A 25,245-nucleotide genomic window follows, 5' to 3' on the forward strand; every position below is an offset into this window, starting at 1 on the left:
AGGAGGGTGAGCCACAAGAATCCCTTGAGCCTGGGAGGCAGAGGTTGTAGTGAGCTAGGATCATGCCACTGCACTCCAACCCAGGCAACACAACGAGGCTCTGTCTCAAAAAAAATAAATAAATAAATAAGAAAATTGCTCCTTCATGCTTGCAACACAAAATCACCTGCTGCATAACAGTGTTACTTACCACTATCCAACGCCATTCGTGTCTTGAGATACTACTGTTTATTCACATTATGTATAATAGCATACAGATTATTAAAAAGTGCTATACAAAAAGAAGATATTGTCTTACCAGAGAGAAGCAGCACTGCAGGTTTTCTGATTACCCATGAATATATATTTTAAAAATCAGTTTGATTTTTATGATAGGCAAAATGTTTTGTTGATTTGCAGAACTTCTGATCAAATATTTTCAGAACCTGGGTTCCAACTGTTTCCTCCACAATAGCTATTCTTGATAACGTCAATGAGAATTCTATACACAAAGCTGCTTTTCTGTAGCAAGTACCTGTGCATACTTTTTCATAATAATTGGGGCATTTTAGTAATGATTTTCAAACCTATACACAATGACTTTGAATCAGTAAGACAAAAGTCCTAAATCTTCTCTCTTCTCTAAGAAAACTCCCCGTATTTCAAATGCTGAAAATAGGGATTTTGTTTACTCCAGTCAGCATTATTTATAAATTGCCCAAAATTCGCATTTTTGAATGGGAATTTGTAGACCTCCCATTATTTTAGCATTTTAAAAATTATCTGATAAATTCTGCAGCATAAAGAACTGTTTGAGTACCAAATCCAGATTCTCATAATGGAAATTATCTGAGCATGTTTCTCTGCCTGGCAGAAGGTGGCACTAGAGTTATGCTTGCAAAACCAGTGCAAAATGTCTGCCGAGGCTGTTTAATTGGCCAGCCTTCAAACAGCGGCCTAGCATGGATCAGAATCAAGGCCACGTTAACCAAGCTTCTTAGAATCCTCCTCCAAATCCTTCAAACAAGTACCACTAAATAATCATTCTATAGACATTTACTGAGTCCCTAATACTGCATAAAATACCTTCTCTATATATTAGTAATACCCAGTAAACAACACAGATATTGAAAGGTATCTCTTAGTGAAAGAGACAAATATAAACGAGTCATAGGCAATTAGCTATTTACTGACAATTGTCCTGAGTATCAAAGCAGAGACAGGTTGCTATGACAGGGTTTTAAAAGAGAACTTGACGCAGTTGTGGCAGCAGGGAGAGAGGTCTTCCTTGAATCTTTCTTTCTGAAAGTGCTTATTCTTCATTTCTCATATGTCATTCTTTCTAGGCCCTATTTCTATTTCCATTCTTAAATACCACTCAATAATTAATTGCGCTATTACACTTCTGCTCCTTATTCCATTAACTCATCTAGCACTATGTAATTTCCCTTGGTTTTGCAGTGCTAGTTTCTTTTGAGTATTCAATAGAGCAGTAGTTCTCACCTGGAGCAAGACCACCCTAGTGGCAATTTAGAAATTTGTGGAGGTCATTTTATGAATTTCACAATGATTTGGAAGGTGTTCCTGGCATTAATGGGTGAGGGCCAAGAATCCTGGGCATCCGACCAGGTATGGAACCATCCTGCCCTGGGAAACTGACTCTCCATCCCTCACATCTTTGCAATGTCCCATTGGTCATTCATCTACATGAACAGCCTGCTTATACTTATCTCATGTTTTACATATAAACACAAAGTCTTTTGCATGATTTTCATGCAAACTGAATTTTACAGAAATTAAACAGTAGCATAAATAGAAGTAAAACTACTTTATTTAATTTGAAACTTTCCCAAAAATTGTTAACCATTTTGGAAAGTCCTTTCACCTGTATTTGAGTCACTGATACTACACACCTATCCCATTCTGCTTTTCCAGCTGACACATTTATGAAGATTCTGCAGATGAGCGTAGCGTCTGACCACTTCATGATGTCTTCTAGTGTCATCAAGTCAAAGTATTTACTTATTGAAAACCATATTACTTCATAAAAAATACCTGCCTTGAATTTCTCCTTTATATTAAAGTCAGGGACTTTTTTTTTTAAATTGGGGAGTGTTATATTTTCTGTGAATTTCATGTCAGAGTAGTAAAGAAGATATTACGTGATACTTTTTTTAAAAAGACATTGATTCTGATGGGAAGAATCACAGTAGTAGTGCCTACTAGTCAAGGAAGCCTGCAGAAAGCCACTTCTGGCTTAAATATCTGCCCCCACATGTTGTCTGTGTGACCATGGACAAGTTCTTAAACTCATTCCACTGTCTTCATTTGTATAATGAGACACCAAGAGGACCTATCTCAAATAAATGTTAAGGAAACAGGAGGATATGAGAGCTAGGGTGATGCCATTTTAAAATAACTTTATCCTTACCAGTCACAACTCATGGTCATAAGATGTTTAGAGTTGAGGAAATGGTATAAAGATACCTGCAAGGACATACTCCCACAACAACGGATAGTCCAGGTGTCCTGATGTCCATAACAATATATACTTTCAAGATAATTATAGTTATGCTTTGATGTACTTACACACCAAAATGCCAAGGATAGTGTATTAGTCCATTCTCACGCTGCTATGAAGAAATACCCAAGACTGGGCTATTTATAGAGAAAAGAGGTTTAATTGATTCACAGTTTCTCATGGCTGGGGAGGCCTCAGGAAACTTACAATCATGGCAGAAGGCACCTCTTCACAGGGCAGCAGGAGAGAGAATGAGTACCGAGCCCCTTATAAAACCATCAGATCTCAGGAGAACTCACTCACTAGCATGAGAACAGCATGGGGGAAACTGCCCCCATGATTCAATTATCTCCACCTGGTCCCACCCTTGACATGTGAGAATTATTACAATTCAAGGTGAGATTTGGGTGGGGACACAGAGCCAAACCATATCATATAGTTTTCTTTAAATCAGCAAAATAATAAATTTCATCATGCAGTCAGCCCACCCACACGTAGACATAGCAGAGCTTTTATATAGATAATACCCCTATATAAGAAAACCTTAAAGATGAGGTATTCCTCCTCTTGTTTTTTGAGAATGCCCTACGCTGTATCTCAGTAGCTTTCAATAAACCATCCCTTCTCACTGCACTCTGTGACTCACCTTGAATTCCTTCCTCCACGAGATCTAAGAACCTTCTCTTGGGGTCTGAATCAGGGCTCCTTTTCCAGCAACAGAACCACTGTCATTTCTGCAATGATTAACTGAGATAACATTCAGGAAATGTAAGGCACAATACCAAGAACATCATAAAAACTCATTAAATGTAATTTTATTATTTTTTCAGTTAAAGTGGCAACTGATCATGGTTTAGCGAAGATTTTCCTACTTAGGTGAAGTGTACTTTGCAGTATCTATCTTTTGAATGTTAAACTCACATAGTATGATTGAGAGTATGTATGGTATGTGCACTTTAAAAAACAGTTTTTGATTGCTGTTGTTTTAGTGTTTTATCCTTCAGTACAAAAGCCATCTTGCTTCTACTCCCTGAATCCAGCTATATCCTGCTCCATCATCTAAATGTACATTCTTGCTGCATCAACCTACAATCAGGGAGAATAAGAAAATGTATTTAGTGACCTGAACTGATAAGTGAAAGTGAAGACCTTGCCTTGGATGGGTAAATATTCTTAGCCCCACTTCCTCTATAACCACCAGACCACATTGATCAGAACCAGGTAGGTTGCTATCCAAATGAAATAGTTTCCTAAATCAGGTTGAGAAAAAGATTTATATTATCTCTGAATAAACTATTAAGCATTTTATGATTCTGAATAATTCATCTATTCAACAAATATTTATTTGGCTCATATTTTGAACAAAGAGATGTGCTGGGAGCTGGAGTGAATAATGAACTAACTTAGAAGGATAAGTTGGTATTCACTGATTCATCTCTTCAACAAATATGTATTGTCATGATAGGCTCTGGGCCAGCTGCTTGTGGTACAGAGGAATAAGATATGGGCAGTACCTCAAAAATCTGAATCCACATTAAATAAACCAGCAAAATTTAAAATGTAAACTCTCTTATTATATCTCAAGGAAAGTTTGTAAGATGAGATGTAAATTAATTAATGAATACCCCTCATGTCTAGAGTGCTATAGTACACTACATTGTCATATAAACAACATTCATTTTCCGTTCATCCTTATACCCACCCTGTAAGATAGGCATTATATTCATTTTTTTGTTCATAAGGAAATCAACTTAGTAAGGTTATGTAAGTTTTTCAAACTAGGAATAACAACAGCTAGCTTTTATTGATAAAAATACTGTGCATTACATTTTTTTAATCTTCATAAAAATCCTAGTTGGTATTGTTATTGTTCATATTCTATAATGTGGAAACAGAGGGTGAGGGAGGCTATGTGAATGTTGCAATTTCCCACAACTAGCTCTGGAACAAACATAGAGCCCCAGTCATCTGCCAACAAGAGTTAGGACCCCCAACCACTGCATGACAACTCTTTATAGTCCTGGCAGACTGAGTAGGAGGGTCAGAATGAGAACCCCAGCCTGACTGCAGCGTTCCAGGCTCTTCCTTCTAGATTCTGCTTCCTCTAGCTCGGGTCCATGACGAGTGACCATGGATGAGCTGTAGACTTTTTGAACCTTAATGAGATGAAACTGAAAAACAATTATATGGATAGACTATTTTCAGGCAGGCCAATGTTCCTACAACCAGAAAGCTAGATAAAATACAACACTCACATTTTTTTAAGCATCCAAGATTTGCAGAGGTAAAGGGGAATTAATTCAAGGATTAAAGTTCTAGAGAGGAGAGAGCCTCTCAGAGGTGAGCTGAAGGTCTGAGCCTCTTTTTCCAGGGTTTTTACCAATTCCAGAGGGATAGGACTGGAGAAAGAAACGGGGTTAAACTATGCTGTGGGGCAGAGAAAATGGCAAACTATTGGCAGTTGCTACAAGGTTGGAACGATAAGACCGGAAACTTTGGGGGCCTCAAACACGTGGCCAGTTTACCATCCAAGACTTCACTAATCCTGAAGTTGCATGAGGCAAGAACTTAAAAACCTAAGTCTAAAGTCTCTGATCAGCAGAGCTGACATTCTTACTGTCTCTCTCTGAGTGGAGGAAACAAAAACTTACCACACTCTGAATTAAAGCCCAGGTGGGCCATGTCCTAGGAAAAGGAGCAATTAGAAGTAGAGTGAGTCTCATCAGAATGTAACCCAGCCTCCGCAGACCTAAATTTGGAGAAATAAACTAAATAGGACTTCCTAACAATTTTAAGCTAAAAATTGTAGCCCATATTTGTATAAATTTAGACTCTAAGTATGAAGTATCTAAAAAAATATAGTATTTTTTTTCTCTTTGCTGAACCTACTGCTTCAAGTTATAGAGCCTCTAAATGAAACATAAACAATCAGAAATGAGCAATAAACTTTCGTAACAACTGATTTTTTTACAGCATTCTTCCAAATGCCAACACTTAACGCAGGGTAGTTAGTTCTTTCTGCAGAGCTAGGTGTTTGTTCATTTTCAGACTTCTGGAAGTGGCATTTCTGACATCATTTAATGGTTTACTGAAAATACTTACTAGGAGTATGAGTTTCATCAGACACCTCTTTGCGGTCTTACGCCTTCATTTGTTCTTAAAAATATGTCAATGTCTTAATAATAGAATTTAAGTGAAAAAATGTAAGTGAAAACTTAAACGTTATAGCCAACAGAGGTTCTTAACTGATTGTAAAGTTGTATTGAAGTCAGGGGTGTTTCTTCCTAATTTGGAGTCAGCCAAGTTCAGACTCCAGACACAGGGAAAATGCAGAACAGGACTATCAGTCTTCTTTGTTCAAAACAGATGACTCTGTAAGTATTTGCCTAGTTAAAAATAACAGCATTCCTTCCCCAAGTCATCAGCTGGACAGTCTAGCCTGCTCATATTTTTTTAACCCAGTCAGGGGAATAAAGGTCAAAAGGCTATGTACTCTGAATTAAATTTTTTTCACAATAGGTTACACCAAAAAATTTGTCTATCTTTGATATTTTTCTTTAATGATTTTCCTTACTTCTCATTGTGGAAAATGTAACAAATTTACCTTAAATGGTTACCAAACTACATCTCTTTTACAAATTTTTCATGTTGTTAACAGAAAAGCTAACTAGTTTTCACCAGATTGTTATTCAACTTTCTTTATGATAGTTTCTACTGATTTCAATAACAACAATCTTGTTTAAAGAATTCAATCTTTTCGTGGCTGTTTGCAATACTGTTTATTAATCAACAATTATTGTGTTGTTTCATTTACATAATACCCATTGTAAAATGGGCATGTCCTTTTATTTGATTCAGATAGAAATGTATCACATTCTCACTTTTTTTCATTCTCTCCTGCCTACTCTTTATTCCATCTCAAGAATTTCGTTTGAGTAAATAAATATATTTGGCATTTTAGGACAATGTATCAGTGGAATATCCCAGACTCCTACCTCCGTCCCATTAATCCATGCTCTCTTATAAGCACCAAAAACAAAAGAGAGAGAAACCAAAAAAGTTACATGAATTTGTAAAATAAATGTCAAAGCTCTTTCTTTTAAAAGTCAAATATAATTCATTACTATTATAAAAGACTTATGGTGAAAGCGTAGTTGGTAGCATGATTTTGGCTATTAAAGCATTGTAAGTATGCAGAAGATATTTATATTGTAGCTGAGTAGTTTTCAGAGTCATCAAGAAGCCTGCATGGGGTGTTTTTTATTTTAATAATTCATTAGATATTCTGATTTAATCAGATGTTAGGCTTACCCAACAGTACTTTACAGATCTCTGGAAAAAGAATATGTTGCTATACAATCCATAGCCCTATGGGGTTCCTGTTACTTTCCATCTTAATGCTCAGGAGCTGCGATTCAAAAGGCAGCACTAGATGATATATGTCGATGTGGTTCCTGATCCCACAGATAAAGATCATGTGGTTGGTGCTGCATGTAAATAATCAGCACTGTTGATTGTGATCTTGACAATTTTGCACAGTTTGGATCCTGGCTACCTGAGATCATCTTTCTCCCCCGGGTGCTTCACAATAGCCACAAAGGGCAATGGAAGGCTATAAACTTGGTCAAAGACACATGGAGCCACAGGGTGCTTTGAGGGTCACTGAAGGGCAAGTATGCTTTGTGCACCATTTGGACCCCCTCCTCTGTGATCACTGGTGGTGAACTGGGGCAAACTTCCTCTAATGATTCCCCAAAGGAGGATTTTTTTCCATCAAGTTCATGCCCTTGACCTTCAGATCAGGCAATGAAATTAGAAATGTTCAATAGCAACAAGGCTAGGAACATTTATGCTGCTCTAAATAGCCACAACATAGCATCCGTTGTATGATTTCTGAGCTTATATTGCTAATATAGAATTTTTAAATTAATTTATTCACTCACTAAATTTTTAATTAGGACATAGAGGTGCGATGACCCTCCATTCAAGCAAGAACACAAGTCAGGCTTTCAACTTCAATAGAAAGTTAAACTGGCCTAGTGCATTCTGATATCAGAACCATGTGAGTCTCCTTTCAAGCAATAATGCCAGATATTTGCACTCTAGGATTCTTGCCAGAATTTAATTTGAACAGACTGCTCCATGGATTTTGTCAAAATACAACAGGGAGAAGCGATTTTTGAGCAAGATGGCTTATCCATTCCTCTCTTTAGGTATTCTAAACTGTCTTCTTTATCAAAATAGATCTCCAGAGAGCTATGTACTTGGACTACATAGACTTAAGCCACTGAAAACCTATCTTCACTGAATTTACATTTTATTGTTATGCATTTAGCAATTCCTTTAAGAAATACCTACGTGAAAAACACTCCTGCAACCTTATATGGTAGAAAGAGGAACTGAAGGTATTAGAAATTAAAGGGAGTTCAGAGACCTTTTATTTCAGAGTCAGCAATATCCTCATGCTGCCTGGGTGATATCTTTAAAATTCAGCTCTCAGATTCATAAGAGAACAAAATACCTACATTAAGTAATGATTAAAGTAAATGAGATAACATAGAGGTCTGACACAAAGTAGATGCTTAAAAGAGTTGAATCTACATTTTGTATAAAATCTGTTGCTACTATGTTATTCTCAGTTCTTCAAATAAGAAACCAACACCAAGAAAATATTTGTTTTTTTTAAGAATCATTATACTTCTTTCTTAAAAATAAAGAGAAATGTCCACATTATGTATTTTTAGACTTGGCTGACAGGGTATAGCTAATTTTTTTTTTTTTTTTTAAGACGGAATCTCACTTCTTCTCCCAGTCTGGAGTGCAGTGGTGTGATCTTGGCTCACTGCAACCTCCGCCTCCCAGGTTCAAGCAATTCTCCTGCCTCAGCCTCCCCAGTAGCTGGGATTACAGGCATGTGCCACCACACCCAGCTAATTTTTGTACTTTTAGTAAAGACGGGTTCCACCCTGTTGACCAAGCTGGTCTTGAACTCCTGACCTCAGGTAATCCACTCACCTCAGCCTCCCAAAGTGCTGGGATTACAGGCGTGAGCCACCGTGCCCAACCGGTACAGCTAAATTTCATACTTTAACAATAATATTTACCTGGTTGCTTTCCATTGTTCCACATGGTCTTTTAAATTTCTGTTTCTTATTTCATCACCCTATCATGGCTTTAAAGACTCAGGAAATATTCAGCTAGATTTAAATCCACTCCCTCTGTCTTTTCCCACAGTGGCTTTTCTGTACCTTCATCATTGTCCTCAAGCCAACACTATGCTCCATGCCACTCGAAGAAATGGTCATAAATCTGTACTCGATTCTTAGGGCTGCTATAACAAGGTAGCTTAAACTGGATGGCTTAAAACAACAGAACTTTATTCTCTCGTGGTTCTAGAGGCTGGAAGTCTGAGAATAAGATGGCCACAGGCATGCTCCCTGGGAGACTCTGCGTGGAATCCTGTCTTACCTCTTCCACGCTCCCGGTGGTGGCCGGAAATCTTTGGCATTCCTTGGCTTCCAGCTGCATGACTCCAGTCCCTGCCTCTGTCATCACATGGCATTTTCCTCTTTTTATAAGGGCATTGGTTGTATTGGATTAGATCTCATCTAATCCAAGCTAAACTAGGAGCCATAACTTAGTTACACCTATGAAGACCCTATGTCTAAATTAGGTCACATTCATAGTTACCAGAGGTTTAGACTTTTAACAAATCATTTTGGGGATCACAATTCAATCCATAACAGCTTCCCACTTCTAAGAGAAAACTGAGCCCAAATATTAATTGCTTCCAAATGTCTTCATAATATGTTCAGTTATCCATTGTGACCCTAATTCTTATGCACTTCCCTAAGCATCAGGAGGCAGCTCTCTCCCCCTTCCCACAGCTGGACCTTCCAGCTGACCTCTACATTCCCTCCCCTCCCCGCTTCTCCAGTTACCCCTCGCTCCATCTCTCTCAGAACGTCACTTCTCTTCCTTTTGAATTCCTTTACTCTGGAATAGATTCAAGTCTTCCCTATCTGTAAAAAACAAAACAACAACAACAAAACCTTTATTTTGAATTTATTTGCTATTTTGAATCCACTTTTGCTGTTATTAAGTTGTTCTCCTTCCCTTTGGAATCCAAACTTATAGAAAACTGATGGGACCAAAATGTACGGAACTCTCCATTTCTGCATTCTTGCTATGCATCCATTCCACAAGGAATCGTTGAGTGAAAAGGCACTGCTTGATCCTGGTACTGGAGCCACAGAGGTGAGTTGGGTGACATAGCTCCTGATTTCAAGAAGAGAAAACAGATGCTAGACAATACCTTCGCTTCTCAGTAGAAAAGAACTCCAGAGCTGTGATAGTGCATAAGAAGACAAAGCTAGACTGGGAAATTGGAGGATTCCCTGCAGACGGTGTGGCAGAAACTAACAGGCAAAGAGTTCCAAAGTATTAACTACATAAAGGGGAAGTGGGGGAAATGTTCCAAGCTAAATGATTAATGGATGGGAAGTCCCTGAAGTAGAAGGAAATGTGTTTTCAAGGAACTGGAAGAGGGCTGGTGTGACTTTACTGTAGAGACTCAGGGGGAAATGGTACAAAATGATGTTAGTGGGACACCCAATGAGCCAAATTGAGGATTTGTTCTTTACTTTTAGGGTAGTAGGAAAAGGGCTTTAAGCAGGGATAGGACTTGATCGCACTGCTTTTAAAAGGATCTCTTGGCTGGGCGCAGTGGCTCATGCCTGTAATCCCAACACTTGAGGAGGCTAAGGTGGGTGGGTCACTTGAGGTCAGGAGTTTGAGACCAGCCTGACCAACATGGTGAAACCCTGTCTCGCCTAAAAATACAAAATTAGCCAGGCATGGTGGCATGTGCCTGTAATCTCAGCTATTTGGGAGGCTGAGGCAGAAAAATCACTTGAATTCAGGAGGCGGAGGTTGCAGTGAGCCAAGATTGTGCCACTGCACTCCAGGCTGGGTGACAAGAGCAAAACTCCATTTGGAAAAAAAAAAAAGGATCTCTCTGGCCATAAGTAGAGAATAAATTAGGAGAGAGGAGGACAGATGGGAAAGAACAATTAAGACACTGGTATAGGAGTCCAGCAGAGAGACTCTATAACTGCATTCTAGGGATGACAGTGGAAATAGAGTCCTGGGCATGTTGAAGACATATTAAGGAAATAGAATTAATGTGACTTAGTAATTGATCAGTTATCTGGGGTGAAGGATAACCACATGTCCAGTCTGACCCCCAGGTTTCTGGCTTGACAGTTGGATAAATGACAGTGTCATCCCTAAGAAAGGAAACACTGATTTCAGTGGTGGGGTGTCAGAATCAGAAAAGCAATGAGTTCCAATTAGAATATGTTGACTTGAGGTAGCCATGAGATCAAGTGGAATTGCTAAGCAGGCAATCCTCAACTTTAGCAAAACTGCTTAATCCTGCCAATAACCGGCCAATTGCTGAGTGTAATAAATCCATTTCCATATTCAGCTCATTTGAACTCTGCAGCATTTGACACTATTAGTCATTCCTTTCTTGAAGCAAGAGCTCTTAATCTTTGATTTCTATTTAAAACAGTGTTCTCCTCCAGTTCTCTTCCTTCTCTGGCTTGTCTTCCTCTGCCTAACCTTAAAAGATCTGACTTTCAAACAGGGCCTTAAATGAATAAACCTCAATTCTCCAGTCTCAACATCCCTCAAGACATACATATGAGATTCCTCTACTTAGATTTTCCACAGGCAGCTCATATTCAATAAGCCCAACCAAATTAATGTGTACCTCTCCTATCTCACCAAATTATTTCTTCTCCCAAATATGCTTCCTCATTTTATAGCATCACAAGACAAAGGAGGAGGATGAGGAGTCATCAGGCACTCCCTCACCACCAAAATTCAATCTAAGTTCTTATATTAAATAATTGTACCCAGGAAAGTCCCTGCACCACTCCTTCACTACCTGTTCTCTCGCTTCTCAGATGGGCTATGGCAATCCTAGTCTAACTGAAGGACTGGTGACCTTTTTCTGTAAAAGGCCAGAGAGCAAATATTTTAGGTTTTGAGAGCCATCTTGTTCCTGTGATTATTCAACTCCCTGGCTGCAGAGCTAAAGCAGCAATGGACAGGGAATGGGTATGGCTGTAATCCAACAGCAAGACTTAATATATGGACATAGAGATTGAACTTCATATAATTTTTACATAGCATGAAATAGTTTTCTTCTTTTTTAATCCCCCCACTTAAAAATGCAAGCGCCATTCTTAGTTCACTGGCTATACCACAACAGGCAGCAGGCAAGGTTTGTCCTGCAGGTCGTCGTTTACTAACCTCTGGTCTAACTGAGCTCTCTCCCGCCACATGGCAGCCAGAGAGCAAGTCTGAGTATGGAACTCACCTTCTAAAAATCCTGACTCCTTGCTTTGTGAATACTCTTATTAGACTGAAACACACATCTCTTCCACCAGGTGGCCCCAAACTTATTTTCTAAATTGATTTCATACTACCTTTCTCCCTGCACACAATGTTCCCAGACTCCAAGCATCCTGAACTGCTGGCTGTTCCCTGAGAGCTCGTGCTCTGTGCATTTTAGTTGGCTCCAAGCTCATTCACATTAGACCCAGGCTAACCTAGTCTGGTGCTTTTTGGTAGCTAATGATAGCCCCAGAAAACATTTGAAGTAGGTGAGAGTTACCTACTACCCCACAACCTGGCTTCTTGGTTATAATTAAAGTAAGTCTCATACCAAATTCTTCCACAACAGACATTAATTAGCAAGCAGACACAAGAGTGAAACAGCATATTTAACTTGAACTTCAGTGCAGTTTGAGCTTTTTGTCCATAATACCTCACCGGAGGCAAATGAGACAACATTCTGGTAGCAGGATTCAGCTAACTGACTATATTGTGCATACTAAATATACTGTATTTACTCCAATTCTGGCAACCAAGAATCAGAGAATAAGCGCTTACACGCAGAACTGATTGAGGGTTACATCTGATATGCCATTCTTAAGAGTAGAGATAGAGACCTTGCTAAATTTCTATACCTAATCATGCAAGATAGGAGTGTCTCAAAAATATATTCGCCAAACTACATACCTTGAGCACCACTAATATAACTACTGAAAGCCCATTTCTAATATCTTGAATGGCTAATTAGTGACTAATTACCCAGCCACTACTTTCACCAATGAAAGTCGGTATTACTAGCATGAAACTAATATTATAATACGTATGTATTTTAAGCCTATAGTAATGAAGAGAGACAAAAATAGCTAAAGCTTTTTCTCTATACCCTTCGAGTATAGCCTTGTGACTAAATGGCAGTGTGCATGCCCCTTAGGTGTGCGTAATCCAAATTAGGGGTCATCAGCTGACCCCTAAAGTACAGGTTTTTTGTTTTTGTTTTTGTTTTGAGATGGAGTCCACTCTGTCACCCAGGCTGGAGTGCAGTGGCACCATCTCCGCTCACTGCAACCTCCGCCTCCCGGGTTCAAGCAATTCTCCTGCCTCAGCCTCCCGAGTAGCTGGGATTACAGGTGCACGCCACTGTGCCTGGCTAATTTTTGTATTTTTGGTAGAGACGGCATTTTGTCATGTTGGCCAGACTGGTCTTGAGCTTCTGACCTCAGGTAATCCACCTGCCTCGGCCTCCCAAAGTGCCGGGATTACAGCCTTGAGCCACCATGTCAAGCCTATAGTTTTAAATATTATACTCTCCCCTTACATAACATGTGACATTTCCTCCACCTGAATGTTCTTCTCCTTCTTCTTTGCCTAGAGAAAGCCTGTCACCTTTGTGTGTGTGTGTGTGTGTTTACATGTGTGTGTATTAGTACATTTTTAAAAATTTTATCATCTTTTAAGACCCAGTTAAAAAGTTGCCTATTATTTTAATAAATTCCCAACAACTTTTGTACATTACTTGCGGCCTAAGAGTAATAAACTTATTTTTAACCGTTTCATAGATGAAGAAACTGAGGCTCAGGAAGTTTAAGTGGTTGCCCCAGCTTAGGTGACAGAGCCAGAATTTAAACCCAGGATGGTCATACTAGATCCTATTAGTGAACTTATGGGGAAATGCTGAACAAAACAAAAAAAACCTAATAAGTTCAATTTAAGACCTACTTTAAGAATCCATGCTATGCATTTATGACTATTTGCTTGAGGATGATTAAACTGAGATAAAATATAAAGAATAAGAAACAAAATATCTGACCTGCCTAACTCAAAGCTATTCAGTTTTATTTCATAGGTTTGAGATGAAACTAGCAGTATTTTATGTATTTTTAATTAGGAATATATCAAAATTCAGTAAAGCCCTTTCCCTGCAATAATCAAAAGGCGTTGGTCTGTTACTACTTAAAATTAATACATTGATGACTTATATTAAGTATCCTGGCATATACTGTGTACTCGATAAATATTTATTAAATAGATAAGCTACATTGGTTTACCATCCATTTTAAAATCTGACTCAAAGCCAGGCTACCAGATGTAGATTCTAGCCAATACTCTCATGGAAATAATGTCTTGATATACATCTTATCATATTGCTAGGGTAATGTGAAGATCCCCTCTTAGAAACACTTAGTCAACAATTATTGAACCCTCATAGGCACTGAGAAACAATGTAATTTTCCCACACAAGGCATCTATTTGGAGCAGATAACTTATACATTTGGTTATTTAGATTTTTCAGGCACCCCATCCATATTCATTGTAAGGTAGAGATGATCTGAAAAACCTACCGTCATCTATTTAGTCATCTGTACAAAGTGAGTCAGGGCAGTTATAAAATGTCAGAATTCCCAGCCAGTGTAGTAAAGCACAATCCAAGTTCACTTATGGCAAAAGGATTAGGACATCAGTATTTAAAGTAATTCTCTCCTGCTCATAAACAAGCTCAAGTACGTATGTACTTAACAAAAGACTCCAGAGCTCCTTACACAGTGACCTAATGTAGGGCATGGGATTATCCTTATAAAAGGATCACCAAAGAGGCATGTGATCAATACAAAATTAAAAGCGTGAATACAGAAGTGATTGTAGAACTTCTTGGCCCTGCTGATAACGGCAAGGATTTCTTTGTTGGCTTTCTGCTCTATGGGTGATACTGGTTTTGATTAGGAAGCAATTGAGAACTCAATGCGTCTCATATTTTGTGCCTTAGTGCTTCTCTATCTCTGCTGGGAGAGCAGCAGTAATAAGAAACAGGTTCATGCTCATCATAATGTACCATTTCTGACTCAGAAATCAATACTAACTTGAGATTATGAACAATGCCCTTCTACTGGAAGCCCAACACCACAGAGTGTCTTTCTAGAACGTGTGACAAAAATGACACATTTTGAAGAAGAAGAAGAAGAAAATGTTAGAAACCAAATAATCCTAGAAGCTTGGAAGCTTTTCTTTTTTTATAAAGAACATCATGGGTTTTCCACGTTCTATCTTCAGCAGGATGATGACCAGGGTCATTTTTATAGTTGCCTAAGAAATATATTTTTCCTTTATCACTGTATTGAAATAAAAACTTTCTGTAAGTTCACTTTCTGCTGTTACCATGTTAATATCACAAGCAACATTAGATATAATTCTTGGAATTCTAGAAACTGTAATCTGGTTTTTTAACAAATAGGATATTCCAGGTACTATGGAAATTTCTGATACTTGACTCCAAAAGCTCCTTGATAAACAGCTTGTTAAATTCAGTGTCAATGTTGAGGGGAAACTGTTGATTAGCTATTAAGGTTAAGTTTTGCAAGGGCTTCCACCTTAAGAGAGAAAAAAATCAGAATTTCATTGAGAGTGGCCTCTATGCAGAGGTACTACTTAAGTGCCTTATTCAATTACAGTCTCACTTCATGTGACTTTGGTACGAGCACAGTTGATATAGCACCCCCAGGCTTGTGAAACTGAATTGAAAACATATGTCCAGATGTTGGGGATATTATCTTGTACATGATACTTAACTTTTCTGTACCTCAGCTTCTTTAACTATAAAAACAGGGGTAATAATAACACTACAACTTAGAGCTAGTGTGAGAAATAAATTCACCGATCCCTGCAAAGCTTGGAAGAGTTCCTGGCACATAATAAATGTGCCGCTTTTTAAAGTATTTTTTTTTTCTGACTTTCAAGTGAAGTCCCTCTAATTCTTGAGAGAAACTGCTTTTAAGTTTCTCATTCTTAGAAAACATGCTGACAACTTCATGTCATTAAAGATATCCTCAAAACTGAAATACATAATGTATTAGTCGGTGTTCACACTGCTACAAAGAACTGCCTGAAACTGGGTAATTTATAAAGAAAAGAGGCTTAATTGACTCACAATTCCCCTGGGCTGGGGAGGCCTCAGGAAACTTACAATCATGGCGGAAGGTGAAGGGGAAGCGAAGACCTTCTTCACATTGTGACAGGAAAGAGAGAGTTAGCAAGAGCAGGGAAAACTGCCTTATAAAACCGTCAGATCTCTTGAGAACTCAATCACTATCATGAGAACAGCATGGGAGAAACCGCTTCCATGATCCAATCACCTCCCACCAGGTCTCTCCCTCAACATCTGGGGATTACAATTGAAGATGAGATTTGAGTGGGGACACCGCCAAACCATATCATTCCATCCCTGGCCCCTCCCAAATCTCATATCCTTTATACATTTCAAAACACAATCATGCCTTCCCAGCAGTCCCCCCAAAGTCTTAACTCATTCTAGCATTAACCCAAAAGTTCGAGTCCAAAGTTGCATCTGAGACAAAGCAAGTCACTCCCACCTAGGAGCCTGTAATATCAAAAGTAAATTAGTTACTTCCAAGATACAATGGGGTTTGCAGGCATTGGATAAATGTGCTCATTCCAAATGGGAGAAATTGGCCAAAACAAAGGGGCTACAGGCCCCATGCAAGTCCAAAATCCAGCAGGGCAGATATTAAATCTTAGAGCTCCAAAATAATCTCCTTTGACTCCATGTCTCACATCAAGGGCACACTGATGCAAAGGGCTGGCTTCCACAGCCTTGGGCAGCTCCACCCCTGTGACTTTGAAGGTAACAGCCCCGCACCCCTTCCCGGCCACTTTCACTGCTGGCATGTTTCTGTGGCTTTTCCAGGCACACGGTGCAAGCTGTCGGTGGATCTACCATTCTGGGGTATGGAAGACGGTGACCCTTTTCTCACAGCTTCACTAGGCAGTGCCCAGTAGAAACTCTGTGTGGGGGCTCCAACCCCACATTTTCCCTTCGGCCCTGCCCTAGCAGAGGTTCTCCATGAGGGCCCTGCCCCTGCAGTAGACCTCTGCCTGGACATCCGGGCATTTCCATACATCCTTTGAAATCTAGGTGGAGGTTCCCAAACCTCAGGTCTTCTCTTCTGCACACCCACAGGCACAACACCACATGGAAGCTGAAGTAATGGCCTAAGCTGTACATTGGCCCCTTTTAGCCACAGCTGAGATGCCAGGCACCAAGTCTCAAGACTGCACAAAGCAGCAAGTCCCTGGGCCAAGCCCACAAAAACCATTTTTTCCTCATAGGCCTTCAGACTTATGATGGGAGAGGCAACCATGAAGACCTCTGACATGCCCTGGAGATATTTTCCCCATTGTCTTGGTGATTAACATTTGGCTCCTCATTACTTATGCAAATTTCTGCAGCTGGCTTAAATTTCTTCCCTGAAAATGAGTTTTTCTTTTCTACCACATTGTCAAGCTGCAAATTTTCCAAACTTTTATTCTCTGCTTCCATTTTAAACATAAGTTTCAATTTCAGATCATCTCTCTCAAGTTTAAAGTTCCACAGACCTCTAGGGCAGGGGCAAAATGCCACCAATCTCTTTGCTAAGGCATATGATGAGTGACCTTTGCTCCAGTTCCCAATAAGTCCCTCATCTCCATCTGAGACCACCTCAGCCTGGACTTCATTATCCATATCACTATCAACATTTTGGTCAAAGCCATTCAACAAGTCTTTAGGAAGTTCCAAACTTTCCTACATCTTCCTGTCTTCTTCTGAGAACTCCAAACTGTTCTAGTCTCTACCTGTTACTCAGTTTCAAAGTCAGTTCCACATTTTTGGCTATCTTTATAGCAGTACCCCACTCTCTGCTGTACCAATTATTGTATTAATCTGTTTTTACACTGCTATAAAGAACTGCTGCAGCCTGGGTAATTTATAAAGGAAAGAGGTTTAACTCACAGTTCCTCATGGCTGGGGAGGCCTCAGGAAACTTACAATCATGGCAGATGGTGAAGGGGAAGCAAAGACATTCTTCACATGGCACAGGAAAGAGAGAACTAGCACGAGCAGGATGTATTTCATCCCTTTTCATGCTGCTGACAAAGATATACCTGAATCTGGGCAATTTACAAAATAAAGAGGTTTATTTGGACTTATAGTTCCATGTGGCTGGGGAAGCCTCACAATCATGGCAGAAGGCAAGGAGGAGCAAATCCTGTCTTACGTGGATGGCAGCAGGCAAAGAGAGAATGAGGAAGATGCAAAAGCAGAAACCCCTGATAAAACCACCAGATCTCATAAGTCTTATTCCTTACCACAAGAACAGTATGGAGGAAGCCAACCCCATGACTGAATTATCTCTCACCAGGTCCCTCCCACAACACGTGAGAATTATGGGAGTACAATTCAAGATGAGATTTGGGTGGGGACACAGAGCCAAACAATATCATAGGGAAAACTGCCTTATAAAACCATCAGATCTCCTGAGAACTCACTTACTATCACAGGAACAGCATGGGGGAAACCTAACCCATGATCCAAACACCTCGCACCAGGTCCCTCCCTCAACAGGTGGGGATTATAGAGATTACAATTCAGGATGAGATTTGGGTGGAGACACAGCCAAACCATGTCACACAAAAAGATAATGCAATTTTCCAAAATAAAATGATACATTTATCAGTTTGAGTATTCCATTTGTGAAATTTAAATCTTTGAAGAATGACTGGAGGTGTTGTAAGAGCTACCCATAAATTATCTCACAAAGTGATTTCTACAGTTCTGTTCTACATATTTTAAGCAAAGTTAGAGTAGTGATGGACCTTATTAGCCTTGAAATTGGCACACAAACAGTGCCAATGGCATAGCAGATATCTGTCCTTTGTTCTCTATGTGGTTTATTTTGGGGGAAAAAATGAAAGTTTTTATTCTACCAACCACAGGAGATAGCTGATCAACACTAAAATCTGTAATATGCTCCCAAGACAATCATTTATGTTTTTCACATAAGTAGCATGTGTTCAGTATGGAAATTTTTAAAATATTTCCCATATCAATGTAAAATATAATTGTCTTAAGCCAAACCACACAGAGAAGTTCACTGTTAATATTTTGATGTACGTAATTCCAGTCTTCAAACCTGCCATGTGTATATACATATATGCACATGCATGCACACATACACAAACAAAAATTGAGATTATACAATGCAAACTGTTTGTTAATATACTCTCTTTACTTAATCTATCCTGAGTCTTTTCCCACTCAGAGCAGGTGTCATAGACAGATCTTCAGAGAAAGTAATAAGTGATGATCATGTCAAACAAGTCATAGGTTATGGGGACTCTCTCAAGGGACTGGCAGGAATGGTCAGAGGAAGGCAGGACCTTGGGCAGGATGAGCAGAGATACGGGACAAGAGTGAAAGATAGAGCGAGAATCAGACATTGGGAAATAAGACAGGGACCCAATAACCAAAAATGAAACACAAAATAGAGACTTGGCAAATCAAAACAAAGAATAAATACACAAACCATAAAAACAGTGCAGTTATTAATTAGACTTGAGACTAGTAACAAGATTGTCCGGATGTTTAGAGTCACAGATGCTCCTGTGGTGGTGAGCCAGCAAGGCCAGACTCACAGATGTGAGGATTTGGGGTTGGATTCCACACTTCAGCGCTGAATTACTTTTGGAGTGGAAGCAATTATGGCAGCAGCAGCAGCATCTTTTTAACCTCTAGATTAAAGTTATGGTGGTGAGAAGTTGACCTCAAGAGTTCAGTGGTAGCCCCAGCTTCCACTCTTCCAGCCTTTCCCAAAAGCCTGTAAGTATCTAATCCCTTGTATTAATTTGCTTTCTGCAAAACTTCTGGTTTCCAGTCTGACAAGTAAATAGCTTAGATCTTGTCACTCCTGTCCTTACAACAGGGAAAAACCCAAACAAACTTAAAATCAATGACCCTACTTAGAACCATCAGGGAATTGACGTCACAGGGCAAACTGCTGCCCCCAAACTTTCAGAGACACACAGAAGAATCAGAAAGGCACAGCTTACTAGGAGCTGAAGCCAATATTGGTAGGAACAGTTAACACTGTAAATTGAGGAATTACTAGAGGCTCAGCATAGACTAGCTTGAAGAGTTAAAAACTTCCAGGGTGTACAGTCTTAAAGGGGCTTCCACTTTTATAAGTTTTATCTTTAGAAGCCCCAGCAGGCTCTCACTGTGAAGATCGCACAACAATCCCTTTGTGCTTTCTGCAGGAGGAAGGAAAAGTAATCATTTGGAAATATGCCTGGAGATTTATATTTTCCTTCACAAAGCCTGCCTTTAAGGGAAACTATAGATGGTCCCCAACTTACGATGGTGTGACTTACAATTTTTTAACTTTATGATGGTGTAAAACTATTGCAATTTCTACACAACATATAGTATTCAATAAATTACATGAAATATTCAATACTTTATTATAAAATAGACCTTATATTAGATGCTTTTGCCCAACTATAGGCTAATGTAAGCATTTTAAGCACATTTAAGATAGACTAGGCTAAGCTATGCTGTTCAGTAGGTTAGGTATACTAATTGCATTTTCAACGTGTGATATTTTCAACCTGCAATGGGTTTATCAGAGCATAACCCAATCATAAGTCAAGGAGCATCTGTATTTTACAAGACCCTAATGGACTAGAGTTTGACCAAAGCCAAATTGATCTTAGGGAACGGAAATACCCAACTCCAATCTCCCGTGCCTTTCCTGTCTCGTCTAAGGCAGGGAAGCAGAAACTGAGGAGTAAGTGAGAAGGTCACGGCCCAGGGACTCAGCTTGCTAAGAAGCAGACCTAATCATAGGACTATAGAATGTTTTCCCTCTGCCTAAACCTCACCAATATCAATAGGCTTCTCTATAAAAGCAGGGGATTACAACTGAAAGAACTGCAAGCTTCACACCTTATTTCAGGAGTCTCTAGGAAAATGTAAATATGAGAAGAGAAACAAAAACAAGAGCACTAATGAAAATATTACCCTCTACCACCTGTCGCTACAGCAAATAGTAAATCCAGCCCAATTTCTGGGCAAATCAACATAATACCTCATACTAAAGGCATATTTACCTCCATTCATTTTACCTGTTACATCACGTCCAATGTTCAGGAATAATTACAAGGCATATTAAAAGGCAAAAAATACAGTCTATAGAGCCAAAACAAGCATCAGAACTAGACTCAGATATGGCAGACGTTTTGGAATTATCAGACCAGGATTTAAATAAAGTATGATTAATATGCTAAGGCATCTAATGGAAAAAGCAAACAACATGCAAGAACAGATGGTAATAAGAGCAAAGAGATAGAAACTCTAAGAAAGACCTTAAAGGACATGCTAGAAATAAAAAACACTGTAACAGAAATATAGATTGCCTTTAATGGGCTCATCAATAGAATAGACACAGCTGAGGAAAAAAATCAGCAAGCTTGAAGAAATGTCTGTAGACACTTCTAAAACTGAATCCATTGAGAAAAAAGAATGAAAAAGACCAAACAAAATATCCAAGAACTGTGACACATTTACAAAAGATTAACATACATATAATGGGAATGCCAGAAGGACAAGAAAAAGAAAAAGGAACAAAAGAAATAATAATGGCTGAGAACTTTTTTAAACTAATGACAAGACACCAAACCACAAATTCAGGAACTTCAGAAAATGCTGAGCAGGATAAATACCAAAAGATCTACACCTAAGTATCTCATATTCAAAATGCGGAAAATCAAATCCTTTTCTGCTTGAAACCACCAAAGTTGTTTCTTTTTTCTGTACTGACCACCAGTGTGACATTTCCACTTAACTTCCTAAGTCACGGTTTCTTACATAAAGCAAGAGTAGTAATATCTGACTCAGAGAGATGTTATGGGAACTTTTTAACTTTTTTAACCTTTTTATTCTTTTGTAATAACACTTAGCTTAAAACACAAACATGTCCAGATGTACAAAAATATTTCCTTTCCTTATATCCTAATTTATAGGCTTTTTTCTATTTTAGAACTTTAAAAAATATTTTCTTACTTTTTAAACTTTTTTGTTGAAAACTAAGACACAAAGACACACATTAGCCTCAGCCTACACAGGATCAGAATCATCAATAGCACTGCCTTCCACCTTCACATCTTGTCCCACTGGAAGGTCTTCAGGGGCAATAATATGCATAGAGCGATCATCTCCTATGATAACAACGCCTTCTTCTGGAAACCTCCTGAAGGATCTTTCTGAGGCTGTTTTACAGGTAACTTTTTAAAAAAATAAGTAGTAAAGAGGCTGGGCACAGTGGCTTAGGCTTCACAGCACTTCGGGAGGCCAAGGTGGGCAGGTCACTTGAAGTCAGGAGTTCGAGACCAGCCTGGCTAACATGGTGAAACCCCATCTCTACTAAAAATACAAAAATTAGCCAGACGTCATGGTGGGCACCTGTAATCCCAGCTCCTCGGGAGGCTGAGGCACAAGAATCACTTGAACCCAGGAGGTGGAGGTTGCAGTGAGCAAGATTGCGCCACTGTACTCCAGCCTGGGCAACAGAGCAAGACTCAGTGTCTAAAAAAAAAAAAAAAAAGTAGAAAAGGTACGCTCTAAATTAACTATTGAAAGTATAGTGTAGTACATACATAAACCTGTAACACAGTCATTTATTATTATTATCAACTATGTACTGTACATAATTGTATATGTTATACTTTTATATAGCTGGTAGTACAATAGGTTTGTTTACACCAGCATCGCCACAAACGTGTGAGTAATGTGTTGCGCTATGACATTAGGATGGCTATGATATCATTAAGCAACAGGAATTTTTCAACTCCATTATAAATTTATGGGACCACCATCATGTATGTGATCCATCATTGACCAAAAGGTTATTGTGCAGCACGTATTTTTGCTCAACATGTATTAGCTACAATTATGTTATTCCAGATCATGAGGCACCAGTTCAGGAATTCTTTCATTTTTCTGATGGCAGATTACTAACTCTGGTCTGACTCAAACCTCATAAGGAGCTACATGGCTCCATGCATGAGGGAGAACAGGTATCAGGGCAGGAAGCCAGACAGAGCATTCTGTTAACCTCATTGATCTCAGGGACATGCTTTTCCACTTAACTCGCCAGGGTGCTATCACTTCTTTGCCAACTTCCTGCACCATATGGCCCTATCCTACACCATGTGGCTTCTGCTCTTCCTATATGCTTGGATATTTTACTATCTTCTAATATCAGTTTTTTAACATTTTTGCAATTCTTATATTTTCAATTCACAGGAGCTAATCCAGTTACGATTACAGTTTCCCACAGGTATAGCATGGTATTTGGAACATAGGTAATTTCGTTAACCCAAAAGACTTCTCAAGGCCTTTGATTAGGATACTTAGAGTTGGTATTGTACACTGTCAGTGCATAGCTATAACCCAAATAATTCTTGGGGTCCCATGTGGCTCCTCTCTGCTGGAAGTTGCATGTAAAGATATACAGTCCAATTGCCAAGACAGATTAAAGAGGACTCCATTCTTTATTTGTGCTCTTGAAAAGCATTAGGAAGGGTTGAGATTCATAATACAAAGCAACATTTCCCACATCCTTTCCCGTCTCTAATCTTCTCACTTGCCACAGCTATTCCTAAGCTTCTCATTCACCAACACCCTGCAATAAACTTCTCCAGGCTATCAAGTTTCAGTTCCGCCATCTTTATTCTCTATCCTATAGCAAATCTCTTTACCATGTTGGTTGAATTAACCTCTGTGTCTACATCCTGTCCATTTTCTTCCAGCCTTCCTAAGCAAGTATTTTCCCCCAATCCATTTCTCCTGATTCTGTAAACAAAACAAAACAGAATTGTTCTTGGATAAAACAAAACAAAACAAAACAACAATAGCAAAAAACCTAAACAAGTGGAGATTTAAAAAAGAGTTCACATATATGTAAATCTTGATCCCATCTCAAAGTATAGGGGTTCCTTCCTGCTACTGCAGACTGAGTATCTTGTCCAGTCATCTCCCACCTTTGATGCTGGGAGGCTTCTACCTTGGGTCTCTGCCAGCTTATGAGAAGCCAAGTAAGGCTCCATGGCAGGAGGTCACCCCCACCTCCTCCAGCCCTAAAGCCCAGGGCCCATCTATCTCTGGTTCCTCTGGACCCTATGCTGACCCTTTCTGGCTTTAGAAAAATAAAAACATCTTGCAAACGGGAAAAATGAAGCTCCTGGCTGCATATCTCCAATGTCCCTAAAATCAGAGAAAGTGTTTATGATTTTTTCCCTCCTCCCCTAGAAGTGTAATTTTCTTTGGGAAATAAAAGGGGCAGAGGAGGACTTTGGTGTCATCTAACTCTAACCCTCTTCATGTCTCCATCCAGAGTGTAACTGTGATGAACCAGCCAACGTCCCACTTCCCTGAGAGACTGAGTCTTCTTCTACCTCCCCAGCCTCTCCTACTGACTCTGGGTGTGACAGAAGGGTCAGTCCTGGACCCTTTATAAAAGCTCATGGTAAGAAGGCTGTTCCTAATTGTGTATGTAGAATGTGGGATATTTGAACACCTTTCGTCCTTAGTTCTTGATCTTAGTAACAATTTGGGGACTAAAAGAAATATACCAGATATCTTCACACAAAACCAATTATTGGAACTGGAAAAGAGTTAATCCCAGTGTGCGATAAAAAACAAGGGGAACATTTTCAAATGCTTCTACTTCCATTTCATGTTAACATTCTCTATCCCAGTGTACGATACCAATCCAGTGTTTTAAAACAAGGCTGAGAACCATAGGTGGGATGTAAAATCAATTCGTTCATGCAATTGAGTGGTTCTTGGCCAGCATCATTTTAAATGACTAGAAGAGATGAGTGTATCTTGTGAAATTTTGTTTTGGGAAGGGACTGCTCTAACTGATTGGGCAGAGAAAGAAAATGGAAAAGTATGCATACATGGTAGGAAATCTGCCATACTGAGAATTACACAGAAGAATCCTAAGGGAAAAAGGCCGATTTTTCCTCTAACCTAATAAGTGTCACCTCCAGAGAACACAGAGAATATATAAAATACAAAGAAAGTCATGTTTCGGCATTTGAAATTTTTTTAAAGATGGAATACACTATTTCCTCAAATTAATTTATGTCCTACCCAAGACTGTAGACTTCCTGGAATTTTTATTAGAAATCTCAAATATAAGTTTCCAAGTATCCCTACTTCCACTAATAAGTACTACCTATTCCCAACTAATTCTGCTACAGAAGCTGCTCAACTAGATTCTGAAACAGAAAGAAGTTTATCTTCTCAAGGTTAAAAACTATAATTATAAAAGGACATTTTGGAAATTGTTTCTGTGGGGTAGAATTGTATCCAATTTAGCAAATACATATTCAGATAGAACAAAAAATTAAATGTTTGGCCTTTGTCCCCAGTTCCTGGCACACAGCTCCTATAACACTTGGAATTTCCAGAGTGATGTCTTTTGTATGCTAATGAGATGACTGGGGGC

The sequence above is a fragment of the Theropithecus gelada genome, chromosome 5 (genome assembly GCF_003255815.1).
Source record: "Theropithecus gelada isolate Dixy chromosome 5, Tgel_1.0, whole genome shotgun sequence".
Classification (NCBI taxonomy): domain Eukaryota; kingdom Metazoa; phylum Chordata; class Mammalia; order Primates; family Cercopithecidae; genus Theropithecus; species Theropithecus gelada.